At 44.6% G+C, this 15,278-nt stretch overlaps 2 protein-coding genes and 1 long non-coding RNA gene across 3 annotated transcripts in view; 2 read left to right on the top strand and 1 right to left on the bottom strand.

The window, feature by feature from the left end:
• The window catches only part of LOC143767410 (uncharacterized), a 599,249-nt gene that overhangs the window by 354,584 nt on the left and 229,387 nt on the right, over window positions 1–15,278 (bottom strand). The gene's annotated exons all lie outside the window — the stretch shown is intronic.
• LOC143767342 (uncharacterized) overlaps window positions 1–15,278 on the top strand; it is a 258,579-nt gene that overhangs the window by 84,139 nt on the left and 159,162 nt on the right. The gene's annotated exons all lie outside the window — the stretch shown is intronic.
• Window positions 8,330–11,120, top strand: LOC143767421 (uncharacterized). Its single transcript, XR_013213708.1, has 2 exons — window positions 8,330–8,534; window positions 10,238–11,120. It is a non-coding gene; the product is annotated as an uncharacterized LOC143767421 (long non-coding RNA).

The raw sequence follows: 15,278 nt of genomic DNA, 5'->3' as shown, positions 1-15,278 counted from the left end.
TGCACTGACGAATGCTGCTCGTCTTCTGCTGCTCGCTGCACTGGAACTGGACGGTGGACCCGGGTCCCGGACTGTGTCGTGACGCGATCTGTGTGTCCACGGCAGCGCTGCTCTTCTTAGGATAGGATGACGAGCTCCTCACTCTCACCCGGAAGTGATGACCGCCGGCTCAGAAGAGATTCTTCTATCCCCATGGACGGTGATTGGTGAGTATTCCTGCTGCAGTGAGTCCCAGTCAGTGACTCCCGCCTCCTGCTGCCGGGAATCATATATCCGCTCCAGCTCCGCCTCAGAGTCCTGGCTGGAGTCTCACACAGCACACTAGCACAGGGAGTGAGGGTCAGACTCGGGAATGATGTAGTCCGGCTTCGGGGACCCCCCAGGAGCGCATGATGCGCTGCACATCAGTGTCTTACCGTTATGGGCCCCCCAGTCCGCCAGGGCCCCGGCACTTGCCCGGGTGCGCCGGGTGCTGACTCTGGCCCTGCCTGTGCATCTAAAAACTGCCCCCTGTTCATCTAAAGACTCTGCCCCCTGTGCATCTAAAGGCTCCAACCCTTGTGTATCTAAAAACTCCGCCCCCTGTGCATCTAAAGACTCCATCCCATGTGCATCTAAAGACTGCACCCCGTGTTATCTAAAGACTCTGCCCCCTGTGTATCTAATAACACTGCTGAACTGTGCGTTTTTGGTTCTTTTTTCTCTCTTGTTTTCTATGTGGACCTAAAAAAACACATGTAAAAAACTGTGGTTATTTTTTTAAGCCCAGAATCAAATCTTTTCGGTACTATAAAAAAGCACATTAAAAACGCGGCTTCACATCTGCACAAAAAATGCATCAAATAAGGTAAGAAATTAAGGTTATGTGCCCAGGGTCAGGAATCGGCAGCACATGTCTGCTGCGTCCAAAGCACTGTTGTCTTTTGAACGCAAGTGAATCTGCGTGTGTTCATTGAACCATGCGGAATCACAGCGCCCAATACATTGTACGGGTAGTATTTATCTTGCTGAGACTCGCGTCTCCACAAGATAAAGTGACATGTGCGATCTAGAAATACGCGTCACATGTTCATCTCCACGGGTGATCTGCAGACGTCTCTGGACGCATAGTGGGCATGGGATTTCTTGATACATCTGGACGCTGCGAGTTGGACACTGCAGATGTACACAGCGTCCAACCCGCAGCATTTACTGACCGTGGGAACATACCCTCAAAGAAAATGCAGCAACTATTCAATAATCAGAGAAGATTGTTATTGTGTAGTTTGGTGAAGATCCTGCAGAAAACCAAAAAACCCACAGCATTTCTGCAATGTGTGAACACAACCTTATAGAGACCAAAAAGCCAGATGTCATAATGGAGCTACATAAAGATGAGATAGTTCTGGCTGTGACGACTGAATGAGGGAACAAAAAATAATCCAAAGGTCCCAACTAGAGATGAGCAGGACACACAGATGATGTTCCGACAGTCCTGAGTGAGCAAAAGTAGACATGCGCAAATATCGTCGGATCCCTCCTTATTCAGCTCGCTAACAAAGCTTACAAACTAGCTGCCTAAGGAACCCGGATACCTGGAGCGCTCCTGATAATCAGGTGTCCGGTTCTGCAGCTGCATGTGTCGCGACTGTGTGACAAATAAATAAGGCAGCACACTGTAGCGCTAAAACATGCAAACATGAAATTTGAAAGTTGAACTGTATTACTGCACTAGAAATATGGAAAAATGAGAGCGTTTAGCGCATAACATGGCCAATTCATGTGTACCTGTGTTGTGAACTCTATTTTTGGGCTCCCTCTTGTGGTCACAAGTGGTACTGTGTGAGTGCTGTCTTTGGGCTCCCTCTGGTGGCTCTTTGCGTCTTTCTGCAGGTTTGTGGCTGGCATCAGCTGTCCCATTATCTGGTAGTTGGTTTCCTATTTAGCTCACCTGGACTTTCAGTTGTTGCCTGCTGTCAAGGTATTCAGTGCTATTTGGAGCTCTCCTGCATTCCTTCGTTATCAGTCTCTTCAAGAGAAGCTAAGTTTTTGTTTATTCATTTTTTGATCACCAGTGTTCAATATGTTTCTTGGTTGGTGATTAGTCCTTGTCCAGCTTGCTTATATGTGATTTCCTCGCTTGCTGGTAGCTCTAGGGGGCTGAGTTTCTCCTCCCACACCATTAGTTGGTGTGGGGGTTCTTGTATTCTCAGCGTGGATATTTTGCATAGGGTTTTCTACTGACCGCACAGTTCCCTATCTGTCTTCTGCTATCTAGTATTAGCGGGCCTCATTTGCTGAATCTGTTTTCATTTCTACGTTTGTATTTTCCCCTTACCTCACCGTTATTATTTGTTGGGGGCTTCCTATATCTTTGGGGTTATTTCTCTGAGGCAAGTGAGGTCTTATTTTCCCTCTAGGGGTAGCTAGTTTCTCAGGCTGCGTCAAGACGTCCAGGATTTTAGGCACGTTCACCGGCTACCTTTAGTGTGATTGGTTAGGATCAGGTTTGCGGTCAGTCCAGTTACCACCTCCCTAGAGCTCGTTTCTATGTTCAGTAACTTAGCTAGTCCGTTTTGTGATCCTCAGCCACTAAGGATCATAACATACCTGGTAGCCACATTAGGGCATCTCTTGTATACCAGGACCTAGACTTTCCTTTCCTCGCTGAGAATAAACGTCTTCATCTGAATGGGTACCTGTGAAACCTCTTCTTAGACTAAATTTCTCTCTCTCTGTGGAGGGGTAATAGACCTGCTGCGATTAACAGTCACAGCACATGCATGAACAGCCTGTGTCTTGTGACTGTCACACAGCGGCAACACATGCAGCTGCGGCGCTGGACTCCTGATTATCGGGAGTGCTCCATGTTTGCTGAATAAGGAAGGAAGCAACAATGTTCGCTATTCTCTAATGAAAAGCTGCTCCAGGGACGCTGGATGGTTAGAGATTTGCGTCCTCCCTCCAGCCACAAGATACCACAGACCTGGACCAGAGACCCATGAATCCATCAGCTCATCTCTAGTTCCAACCGTCCCGGATACAGTGGACAGTCCCAGATTTGGGCCTACGCCCTACAGTCTTGGCCGTCTTCTGAGTGTCCCTCACTACAACAACCACCCCTCAGACATTTCCTCCTGCCAGGGGAGAAAGAAATGGTAAATGGGCAAGGATTGGGGTGTGGCCAAAATCATCATACAATGTACTGCAATTTTGTATGGTGGGGGAGGCACAGGGGTATACACAGATGAACAAGCACTCACACCACGCATTGTTGTACATGGCTGCTAATTATAGAGACATACAGATAAGGCTTGTATAGGGCACCAGTCACACAAAACAAGTAGTACGCTATGCTGGCTTACAACCTATTAGTGTAATGTTCAATCACCACACACTCTTGATAGATGCTTGTGAAGACTTTATTATACAGATGTGGATGCAGCGATAACACAATTCATGAATAAAGAATTGGTGCAGGGATAGAGAAAATGGTGAGGCGACAAGAACATAACGTTTCGACCCTCATAGGGTCTTATTCATATAGTCGCTGTTGGCAAAGTTCACTGAACGGTGTAAAGGATATCCTGCTTGCAAAATGACACCTGGGTCCTTGGGTAGGTCCGGCACACCTTCACCTTGGATTGTAGGCCGCAACCTATTAGTGACAACCTTACTATTAGATCATTTGAACTGCCTCAGGCTACTTTCACACTAGCGTCGTGCACTGCACGTCGCTATGCATCGTTTTGTATTAAAAAACGCATCCTGCAAAAGAGCTTGCAGGATGCGTTTTTTCTCCATAGACTAGCATTAGCGACGCAGCGCGACGCATTGCCACACATCGCGACCGTCATGCACCTCACAATGGGCCACAAAAACAAAGCACCAAAACGCAGTCAACACTGTCTGTTACAAACGTAGAAAACACTTTATTAAGGTAAAAACACAGGTACACAGCATGGCAGGAAAACATCCCCTACACAACCCGCACACACATGTCATAAAGGGACCGGATTAAGATGCATAATTATTTACAGATCACCAAGATACCAAAATCCAAGTGGAAGATCTTAATCATATAAAAACATCTATGGTATCTGTGACCAGATGGATTAAAATCAGATAATCAGAGTACATACCACAGTGGTGAAAAACAGTATCCGCTGCCCCCGTTGTGCAGCGCTTTCACTGCTTGCGTCGGTACATCGCAACGACGCAATCCGTCGTGCGTCGTACGACGCTAGTGTGAAAGTAGCCTTAGGCTGCTTTCACACTAGCGTCGTACGACGCACGTCGCAATGCGTCGTTTTGGAGAAAAAACGCATCCTGCAAAATTGCTTGCAGGATGTGTTTTTTCTCCATAGACTTGCATTGGCGGCGCATTGCGACGGATTGCCACACGTCGCAACCTTCATGTGACGGATGCATCGTGTTGCGTTGGACCGTCGGCACAAAAAAAGTTACTTTTTTTGTGCGTCATGTCCGCCATTTCCGACCGCGCATGCGCGGCTGGAACTCTGCCCCCGCCTCCCCAGACATCACAATGGGGCAGCGGATGCATTGTAAAACTGCATCCGCTGCCCCATTGTGTTTTTTACTCACAGTTTGCGTCTGTACGTCGCATTGTGACGTGCGTCGTACGACGCTAGTGTGAAAGTAGCCTAAGGCTACTTTCACCCTAGTCCGTCGGTATGGGCCGTCGCAAACCGTCGGCCCGACGTACTGATGGACAGTGTTAGTGTAGCACAACGTGGGCAGCGGATGCAGTTTTACAATGCATCTGCTGCCCATTGTGAGTTCCGGGGAGGAGGGGGCGGAGTTTCGGCCACGCATGCGTGGTCGAAAATGGCGGACACGACGCACAAAAAAAATGACATGGAACTTTTTTGTGCCGACGGTCCGCCAAAACACGACATCCGTCGCATAACAGATGCAACGTGTGGCAATCCGTCGCAATGCGTCGCTAATGCAAGTCTATGGAGAAAAAACGCATCCTGCAGGCAACTTTGCAGGATGCGTTTTTTCTCCAAAAGAGGGGAATTTGGACGTCCGTCTAACGACGCTAGTGTGAAAGTAGCCTAAGTCTCCATAAGTGCACCCTACACGAACAGACACCCCATTACCCTCACCGACACTACAGTAACAGAGCCTGACCCCCATTGGTCGATATTTTGGCCAAAAAATATTATCTCAAAACCCGCGTCAAGTGTCCTCATCTTGAAAGCAATTTCATGAAAAAAAAAACATCAAAAACTCATCAAACAAAGAAACTGATGGAACTTTCTCCAGCTTCTCCTATCAAACAGTCCATGAAAATCAGACAAGCGGGCTGACAGCATCCAATTTTTTGCACAGACTTGCATTGGCGGGTTTCATTGAATAGTCGGCTCAATATCGGACTAGTCTCTTTGTGGACTCCTCGGTCCGAGGAAAAAATTGGACATGTGAACTACCCCATAGGCTATCGAGTGCTATCCATGAAAAATATGGATAGCTCTCATACAAGTGAAGGAGGCCTAAGGCCACATTCCCACAATGAGTTTTTGATGAGTATTTTATTCTCCGTATTTTAGAAAAAAACATAAATAACCTATCTTACCTAATGGGTGCAAAAATCTTGTAGAAAATTTACAGCATCAAAAACTCCACAAGTGCTCATCATCGGAATGGAGCCTAAGGGTATGTGCACACGATGCAAATTTAGGCTATGTGCACACGTCGCGCTTTTTTCGCATTTTTTTCACGGTTTTTCGCTATAAAAACGCTATTAAACCGCAAAAAAAACGCTCACATTAAGCATCCTATTAATTAGAATGCAGTCCGCAAATGTGCACATACTGAGTATTTTTCCGCAGCGGAAACGATTTGCGGTAAAATATGCAGCATGTTCATTAATTTGCGGAATCGCAGGGATTCCGCACACCTAGGAATGCATTGATCTGCTTACTTCCCGTATGGGGCTATGCCCACCATGCGGGAAGTAAGCAGATCATGTGCGGTTGGTACCCAGGGTGGAGGAGAGGAGATTCTACTCCACGGACTGGGCACCATATAATTGTTAAAAAAAAAAGAATTAAAATAAAAAATCGTGATATACTCACCCTGTGATGGCCCCGGAGTCTTCCCGCCTCTCAGCGGTGCACGTGGCCACTTCCATTCCTATAGATGCTGTGTGTGAAGGACCTGCGATGACGTCGCGGTCACATGACCGCGATGATGTCGCGGTCATGTGACCGCGACGTCATTGAAGGTCCTGCACACACACCATCTATAGGAACGGAAGCCGCTGAGGAGATCGGCTGTCTGCAGGTGAGTATAACCATTTTTACATTTTTTTAAAATTATTTTTAACATTATATCTTTTACTATTGATGCGGCATAGGCTGCATCAATAGTAAAAAGTTGGTCACACTTGTCAAACACTATGTTTGACAAGTGTGACCAACTTGTCAATCAGTTTTCCAAGCGATGCTACAGATCGCTTGGAAAACGCTAGCATTCTGCAAGCTAGTTATGCTAGCAAAACGCTAGTTTTCTGCGGGAATATGCATGCCAATTCCGCATGCGATATACCCGCGGCAGGAGGCGCAGAATTTCCGCGGCAATTCTGCAACGTGTGCACTTAGCCTTAGTGCAGAATTGGTGCAGAACTGCAGCAGATTTTTCTGCTGCAGAAACGCTGCAGAACTGCACTGTGATTAAGGCCATGTTCACATTTTGCGGGTTTTACCGCGGATCCGCAGCGTTTCTACAGCTGCGGGTCCGCAGCAGTTTCCAATGCGTTTACATTTACATGTAAACCCTATGGAAACAGCAATCCGCTGTGCACATGCTGCGGGAAAAACCGCGCAGAAACGCAGTGGTTTACAACACGCAGCATGTCACATCTTTGTGCAGAATCGCTGCGATTCTGCACCCATAGGAGTGCATTGATCCGCTTACTTCCCGCATGGGGCTGTGCCCACGATGCAGGAAGTAAGCGGATAATGTGCAGATGGTACCCGGGGTGGAGGAGAGGAGACTCTCCTCCAGGCCCTGGGAACCATATTAGTGTAAAAAAAAAGAATTAAAATAAAAAATAATGATATACTCACCTCTCAGCGCTGCACGCGGCCGTCCGGTCTCAGGGTTGCTGTGCGAGCAGGGCCTGCGGTGACGTCGCGGTCACATGACCGTGATGACGCCGCGGTCACATGACCGTGATGTCACGAAGGTCTTTCTCGCACAGCATCTTTGGAACCGGATCGCCGCGTGCAGCACCGAGGAGATCGGGATGTCGGAGGGTGAGTATAACCATTTTTTATTATTTTTAACATTACTATTGATGCTGCATATTGCTGCATATGCAGCATCAATAGTATAGGAGTAAACCCGCAGTGGAAACCGCAAGACAAAACGTGATAAATCTGCAGGGATAACCGCAGCGGTTTTGCCCTGCAGATTTATCAAATCCGCTGCGGGAGAACCCGCAGAGGACCCCGCAAAGTGTGCACATAGCCTTACAGTACAATGTAAATCAATGTGAAAAAAAAGCTGTGCACATGGTGCAGAAAAATCTGCGCAGAAACGCTGCAGATTTCAAAGAACTGCACATCGCTTCTTTTGTGCAGTTCTGCAGTGTTTAGCAAATCCGCAACGTTTGCACATACCCTTAAATCTGCACCTGCGTTTTCTGCCAGGAGATGCAGATTTAGTGCAGAAAATTCTGCACCTCTTTTCTTACGTGTGCACATAGCCTAAGGCTATGTTCACACATGGTGCTTTGAGTTTTTATTTGGCTTTTTTATGCTATTTTTCAGCTGCATTTGACAGTAGCAACAAAATCAATGAGATTTCAGAAATCTCATCCGCACACCTTGTTTTTTTTCTGACTGTTTTGTCATGAGGGTTTGTATTTTTTTGGCAAAATGCAGCATGTCACTTCTTTCAGTGTTTTTCGCTCTTTGAAAGCCATGGGTGGCGCAAAAAAACGCTGCAAAAAATGAGAAAAAACGCAGGTATCATTTTTCTTGGTGTCAAAACGTGATGAAGTTGAATCAGATTTTTTTATGCACTAAATTTTATCATCATGCACAAAAGACAAATGCACCCAGACAAAAAGTAAGTAAAAAAAGCACCAAAAACGCAGAAAAAAAAAACCGCAGCAAAAAGTAAGCAAAACCTGCTTTTTGGAAGCAGCTTAAACATGGCATGAAATGAAAACCTCGCTGCAAGAAAACGCAAAGTGTGAACCTAGCCTAACGCAGTATAAAATGCAGACGCCTCCACGATGAAAGCGGAGGCAGCTCAGGTGCAGAATACAGATAATACAACCAAACACACCCCGACCAATTAGGCCGGAGTCACACACAGCGAGATACGGCCGAGTCTCGCAGGTTAAAACCAAGCTCTGGATCGGCACTCCGCGTGCGGCCGCATAGCAATACTGGGAGTGGAGGCTGATTAGTAAAGTATAGATTGTTGGTCAGAAATCTACGCCTGAGCTGCCTCCACCCTTTATAAGTGAGGGCATAGCTGGGTTCTCTATTATGGTGGTGACCAGTTTTGTTTTAGTGAGTATGGCTGGGCTAAGTGGTGTTTGGGCAGGATGCTGTTGGGTTTTTTAGTTTATTTTTATAGTGTTTATCCCCACAAAACTATAATGGATGCGTGCTCTATTTATGGGGATAATGGCTACAATGCATATTTAGAGGAAACAATAATGAACTTCTGATTAAGGTCTTAGGCCACGTGCACGCTGAGTATTTGAGGGTTTGTTTTTTTACCTCAGTATCTGTAAATCCATGCCAGGAGTGGAACAATCAGACGAAATATATAATAGAAACATGTCACCACTCCTGTATTTTTCACGAGTTACTCAATTTAAGCACGTGGTCTAAAGTATCTGGAAATACAGGTGTGTTTAAGGGTATCTGTACAAGGAGGTTCTTTTTTAACCTCATCAATTTGGGAGTCTCTGCTGTGGAAAGACTGGTGCAGGTTAAGGTGTTTGAAAAATAGCATCTAACAGGTGTACTGTTTTTGTGATCTGCATTCTGTCATTATTCCCAGTCAGTGTATACTCGTGGTCACTTACTGGCTGGATTCTATTCCACTTTTTATTTTTCTTCTAGTGAGAGAAAAGCGGGAGTCTTGTCAGCACGTGCCCTCAAATACGCAAACTGTATACATGAGGTCACACATCTGCCTGCTCACATTGTGGAAGAGTAACCATTGGGGACTACAAAAATTGTCTCAAGCCTAAACTTTTTTTTTTTTCTCGAAGGAGTATTTTGTTCCAGTTTTGGGGGACAGATGGTAACTAGGGATGAGCGAATATGCTTGGATAAGGCATTATCCGAGGTTGCTTGTGCGCTATCCAAGTGTCTTTGGTGTGCTCAAATAAAATATGTTCAAGTCCCTGTGGCGGTTCGACATGCCTACCTGTTAGGCAATCTCTGCATGTGTTGCGGCTAACGAACAGTGGCAAGACATGCAGCTGCGGGGACTGGAACATATTATTTGAGCATGCTGAAGATACTTGGTTAGCACCCGAGCATGATCTGATAACTCCTTATCCGAGCACATTCACTCATCACCAGTAGTAACATCTCTGTGGAATAGAAAATATACTTGCATTTTTCTAGTTATTACAGATTGATTTGCTCATCTGTCCATAACAAATGTTACACTATAAATTAATAGTTGCAAGAATAAAAAAATTGTATCTTGCTCATTTTGCCTTTCTACCCAGCTAATTCTTCTCTTTTCTATTAGGTCTATAACATGATTAAAAACTGACTAGCTGAATACTTCTAAGCTCTGTGTAGAAACAGAATTGGTTTTTGTTTTTTTTTCCCCTCCATGAGTCATCCTTGGTGGAGGGAGTAGCTGGATCAGGAGTTAAAGAAGGGGATGATTCATGCAGGGAAAAGAGAAATGTTCTAAGTAGAAAGGCAAAATGAAAGTACAGTGCTCTATAATATGATGGTTGCAATATATTAAAGGGATAAAAACTTTGATAGGAGTGCTTCTTTAAGCAGGCTTTCCTTCATGACTGGAATGACCTATTTTAATGAATGGGCCATTTTGTTCAGAATACCAGGTCTGTTTTAAGTAGAAACCACCACCTTCCATGTCTCTTCTATTGCCACACTGGTGGTATTGCTGCCTAAAAAATGTTTACTGCAAAAAAATATACTTTAAGGGAAAGCTAAACAAGCTCTAAAAATCCAGTATAATAAGTTTATCAACTTTTTTTTTTTTTTTTTCAAAGATTTGTAAACTTTTACGAAAAATTAAGAATGGCAGAGTACCCAGTTCAGCGTGGTCGGCAGCAACTGAGGAAGCTGGAGCAAACGCCTTTATCAACCGCCTATGTTGACGAGGAGGAAAAAAAGCAAGTGGGACAGTCAAGGCTGGCTACACAATCGCCTTGTACACTCTTAAGAAGCCAGGCAACAACTGCTGCTCACACACCCTTTACATCATTGGATGCTACTGTATCTGCAGCCGCCCCTCCACGTCTCCCCATTTCTAATCAAACTGATTTCACTCATATGCAAACTCTATCTCTTCGAGAACTGGATAAGAAACTAAAGATGGAATCTGAATCCCTATCCTATAGCCCCAGGTTCTCTGAAACTGATGATTTAGATTTTTTTGATTTTGGCCTTGCTTCTCGCTGCCGCCACATGCCGGCTGACATCAGAGATGACTTCTATGCTTTTGTTACATCCGTGGCGTCAGTGTTTGAGTCAGTAGAGTCCATGCCAGAAGTGGGAGACCTTGTTAACCACCTTCGATGGGTAACTGGTGCTAGAAGTGCTCCACCACATATTTTGCCTCAAACAAGGGTGATCACTATGTCCACCCAAACTGACCCCCTTTTCTTTGCTGACCATGCCTCTCCTCCTTCCTAATCCACTACATCCTAATCTTAAAGCTCTTCCTTGTACCAGCAGTGAGCCTGGTCATTGACCTTTTGGTCCCTTATTCTCCTTTAATTCATGACCCCGTGTTAATAACGGTTTTAACTTATTTGTATATTAAATTTCTGGCCGGGGTTTTTTTGTTTTTTTTAAGGGGGTGGGTTAATACACTGAAACAATTTTTATGTGCAACTTTTCTGTAATTTTGTTAATAAATGTTTGAATTTCCTTTCTTGAAAATTATTTATTTAAAATGGCACCATGTCAAAATGGCATTTTATGTGGCATACCAATGTTAACTACATGTACATAACATCATGTAAATAACTTTTAACTACTTCCTGCAGCAAATTTTTATTTTTTCCCTCCACAAGGGTAATCACCAGGGATGGACTGGGACTGATATTCATCCCTGGCACTTGAAATTACACAGGTCCATAATGGCCCCATCCCTCGGCACCAGATGGGGATACATTACTAACATTACCCTGCCTGGAGGAAATCAAGATTTACTACAAAACCAATATTTCTAATATTGAAATTATTTCATCTTCAATAGCAATATCAAAATAACATTTCAATATTAGACAAATACTAACAAACCATAACCAATTATTTCCAGCATACAGTGTCAATATCACCATATTGATAAAGGTGTTGAGGTTAAAGTCCATATACATGGCACACCCTGAGGATTCTCCAGTGCCGGCATTGGGAGCGGCCATTATGTGACCATGTATTCAATTTTTCATACCTCTGGCCACATTACAACTAATTGGCTTTGCTAATTTTGCTTGTATTAAGCAAGGCAGTGCACATCTAGTTTGCACGTATACAAATTGCATACTTGTGGTAACATTATCAGGGGCGTAACTACAGTATGTGCAAGGGTTGCAATCGCACCTGGGCCCTGAAGGCCATTTGGCCTATATAAAGATCAATACTGTTTTTTTGTTTGTTTTTTTTATTGTAATTGTGGCCCCATTATAGGTTTTCCTTTGAGGCCCATGCTGTTCATGTTACACCACTGTACATGATCACCAACTCTCTGAAAAAATCCTCACAGCATGCAAGCTCTGAGGATTCAGAAGTCCGCAGTCAGTCACAACAGACTTAAACCTCAAGCTTGCACAACTACTATAACCAAAACCCCTGTATGAAGACTGATATCACCACCATACAGTGACCATATAATATCAGTTTTCCACCAGTCCATAGGTGTATACTACACAAGTTCTAACCAGTAATGTCTCACTGATTGTCATTCATTATCCCTTTTGCTTTGCGTTCTGTCCAGAACACCATGACCTTCTTCCATCGCTCCCTGCGAAATTTAACAGACATCTTCACTTTACTGGTGTGTGTGGGGTTGTGTGTTTTTTTTTTTGTTTTTTTTTTGTTCCAGGACCCTCCTCACATTTTCCCACCACAACTTGTGATTCCTTATAATTCCCCTGCACTTCACTTTAACCACTTTCTGACATCGGGACAGACTGGGACTAAAATTCAGCCCTGGCATTTAAGTTACACAGGCCCACTTGTCACATGGTGACTGTATAATATCTTTGTACACTTGTAGGTTACAAGAAGTGAGGGTAGTGTAACACGACTATATAACATAATTACAGCTGTATCCCGCATTACAACTCAGTCCTATTTATTGCTTTTAGTTGCAGTACCAAGAAAAGCCGCTACTTTACCTACAAAACTGCATCTCGTAGATAATGAAGGGGTTGAGACGACCAAAGGCTATGAAACCTCATACAGATGCTCGATATACTTTGCCTACAGCCACTTTTGGTTCCGCTGCCCAGCACGAGACCCGGTGACTCTGAAGAGCGCTGACATCAGTAACGTCACCGCTCTTCAGATATTCAGGGTCTTGCGCTGAGCTCGGCGACTGTGAAGAGCGGTATTGTTACACCATCACCGCTCTTCAGTCGCTCGGTCTCGCCAGGTCTGGGCTAGTAGTGGGGGTGTCTGATAGACACTTCTCCATTACTTACACCAGGGATTGATAGCAGCTGTCATCAACCCTAAAAATCATTACACATACCAGAATTAAATGCTTTGGCGGCTAGGAAAAGCAGTAGATATAGCGCTATTCCCAGGCGTCGGGTGCTAATTACAACTGTCATCATCCTTGCCTCATCTCCCTGTGAAGCATTTCTGGTGTATTTACATGCGCTGATCTCAGGTCACTAAACGAGTGTGATTGAAAATACTGAAGTCATTCGCTTGTTTCCCGGTCTCTTTACACCAACTGAGAGAGAATGATGGGGACAGAACAATCACAATTAAAACAATCTGTCCCCATACAGTATCATGTTATCAGCAGCACATCTACAGTTTACACTGGCGATGTGCTGCTGAGAACAAGGATTTCTGTTCCCACATAAACAATCCCATCACTCGATGAATAGGCAGCATTTTGCTTGTTTACTATAATACATCCCATAGTCCTCCATATATTATAATGTGCACCTCAGTCCTCCATATAGTATAATACACTCCTCATAGTCCTCCATATATTAAAATACTCTGCTCAGTCCTCCATATAGTATAATACACTCTTCAGTCCTCCATATAGTATAATGTACTGCCACAGTCCTTCAAATAGTATAATACACTCCTCATAGTGCTCCATATAGTATAATGCACCGCCATTGTCATCCATGTAGTACAATGCAACCCACATATAGTATAATGATGCCATTCCAGAGTATAATGCAGCCACCCCACAGAATATATTGTAGCCCCCTGAATATAATGTAACCCCCAGAGAATATAATGTAGCCCCTCCATAGAAAACAATGCAGCCATCCTCATATGTATAATACAGCTCCCCATAGAATATAATGTAGCCCCCAGAGAATGTAATACAGCCCACCTCCCCACAGAATGTAATACAGCAATGTAATGCAGCCAGCCCCCATAGATAGTAATGCAGCCAGCCCCCATAGAATGTAATACAGCCCCGCCCAATTGCCCCACACTCCAATTATCATTCACTGATATATTAAAAAAAAAAAAAAACACTCTCCTCGTGCCCCGCACTGCTCCCAGCTCTGGTCTCAGCAGCTTCAGTCTGCCCACCCGACACACAACAGGTGCGCGATGATATGACGTCATCGCGCACCCGCAGTGTCAGAGGCAGAGCAGAGAATGATGGGAGAGGGAGCGACAGCGGACGCTCTCTCCTCCATCATTGCATTCAACTGTACCAGCGTCATAGACGCCGGTATAGTTGAATGCGGAGCGGGCGATCGATTGGGGGGGGTGAGTCGGCGCTGGTGGGAGGAGTCGGCCCTGGCTCCGCTAATAGAGGCAGCGGTCCACTCTTGGCAGCGGCCCATCTGGCATTTGCCAGAAGTGCCCGATGGCCAGTCCAGCCCTGCATCAGGCATAATAGTATGCCGAAGTCTGACTCCTCATGTTTAAATGCCCCTGTCTGACAGTGGCATTTAACTCGCGCTTACCAGAAGCACGTCATAAATCACGCCATCAGTGACCGCGGGTGACCGATGAGCTGGCAAGACAACCAGAGGTCTCCATCAGACATCTATGGTTGCCATATCAAGTAAGCATTTATGCTACACACGGGTGATCTGATCATCGCCTGTATGTAGCAGAGCTGATCAGACAACTGGAGCATTGAGAAAGCAAAGTTTTTAAAAATATTAAATAAAAAAATATAAGTTCAAATCACCCCCCCCCCCCCTCCTTTTGCCCATTCAAATGAAAAATCAAATATACACATTTGGTATCGCTGTGCTCAGAATTGCCCGATCTATCAATATAAAAAATAAAAAAACTTCAATTGCTAAATGGCGTAACGAGAAAAAGAACTTCAGACTTTTATTTTTTTGCCACTAAATTGCAATAAGAGGCGATCAAAATCGTATCTACACCAAAATAGTATAAATAAAAACATCAGCTCTGCAGGCAAAAAATAATCCCTCACCAACCCGAGATCATGAAATAAAAAAAAGATGCTACAGGTATTGGAAAATAGCTTCTTTTTTTTTCACCAATGTTTGGATTTCCTTTTCCACCACTTAAATAAAATATCCTGAATGATCTGTACTTACATTGAGTTGCGGTGAGGCGCCCTCTGGTGGATGTTGTCATGAACTGGAGCCTTGGAAAAGTTCCCACGCTCGAGTTCATATGAGTTCATCCACCAGAGGGCGCCTCACCGCGACTCAATGTAAGTACAGATCATCCTGCTTTCATTCATTCCCCAGGGATTACAGGCACGAGCAAGTGCTTTAGCGCAGCTCCTGCCTGTAAATTGAGTTAACCCCTTCAGATGGATTACCTCGTGGGACGTGGCAGGTCATCTGAGGGTATGTATATTGTGGGTTTATTATTTTGCCAAGCGAG

This window comes from Ranitomeya variabilis, chromosome 4 (genome assembly GCF_051348905.1).
Source record: "Ranitomeya variabilis isolate aRanVar5 chromosome 4, aRanVar5.hap1, whole genome shotgun sequence".
Classification (NCBI taxonomy): Eukaryota; Metazoa; Chordata; class Amphibia; order Anura; family Dendrobatidae; genus Ranitomeya; species Ranitomeya variabilis.
This window is presented reverse-complemented; position numbering and strand designations above follow the sequence as displayed.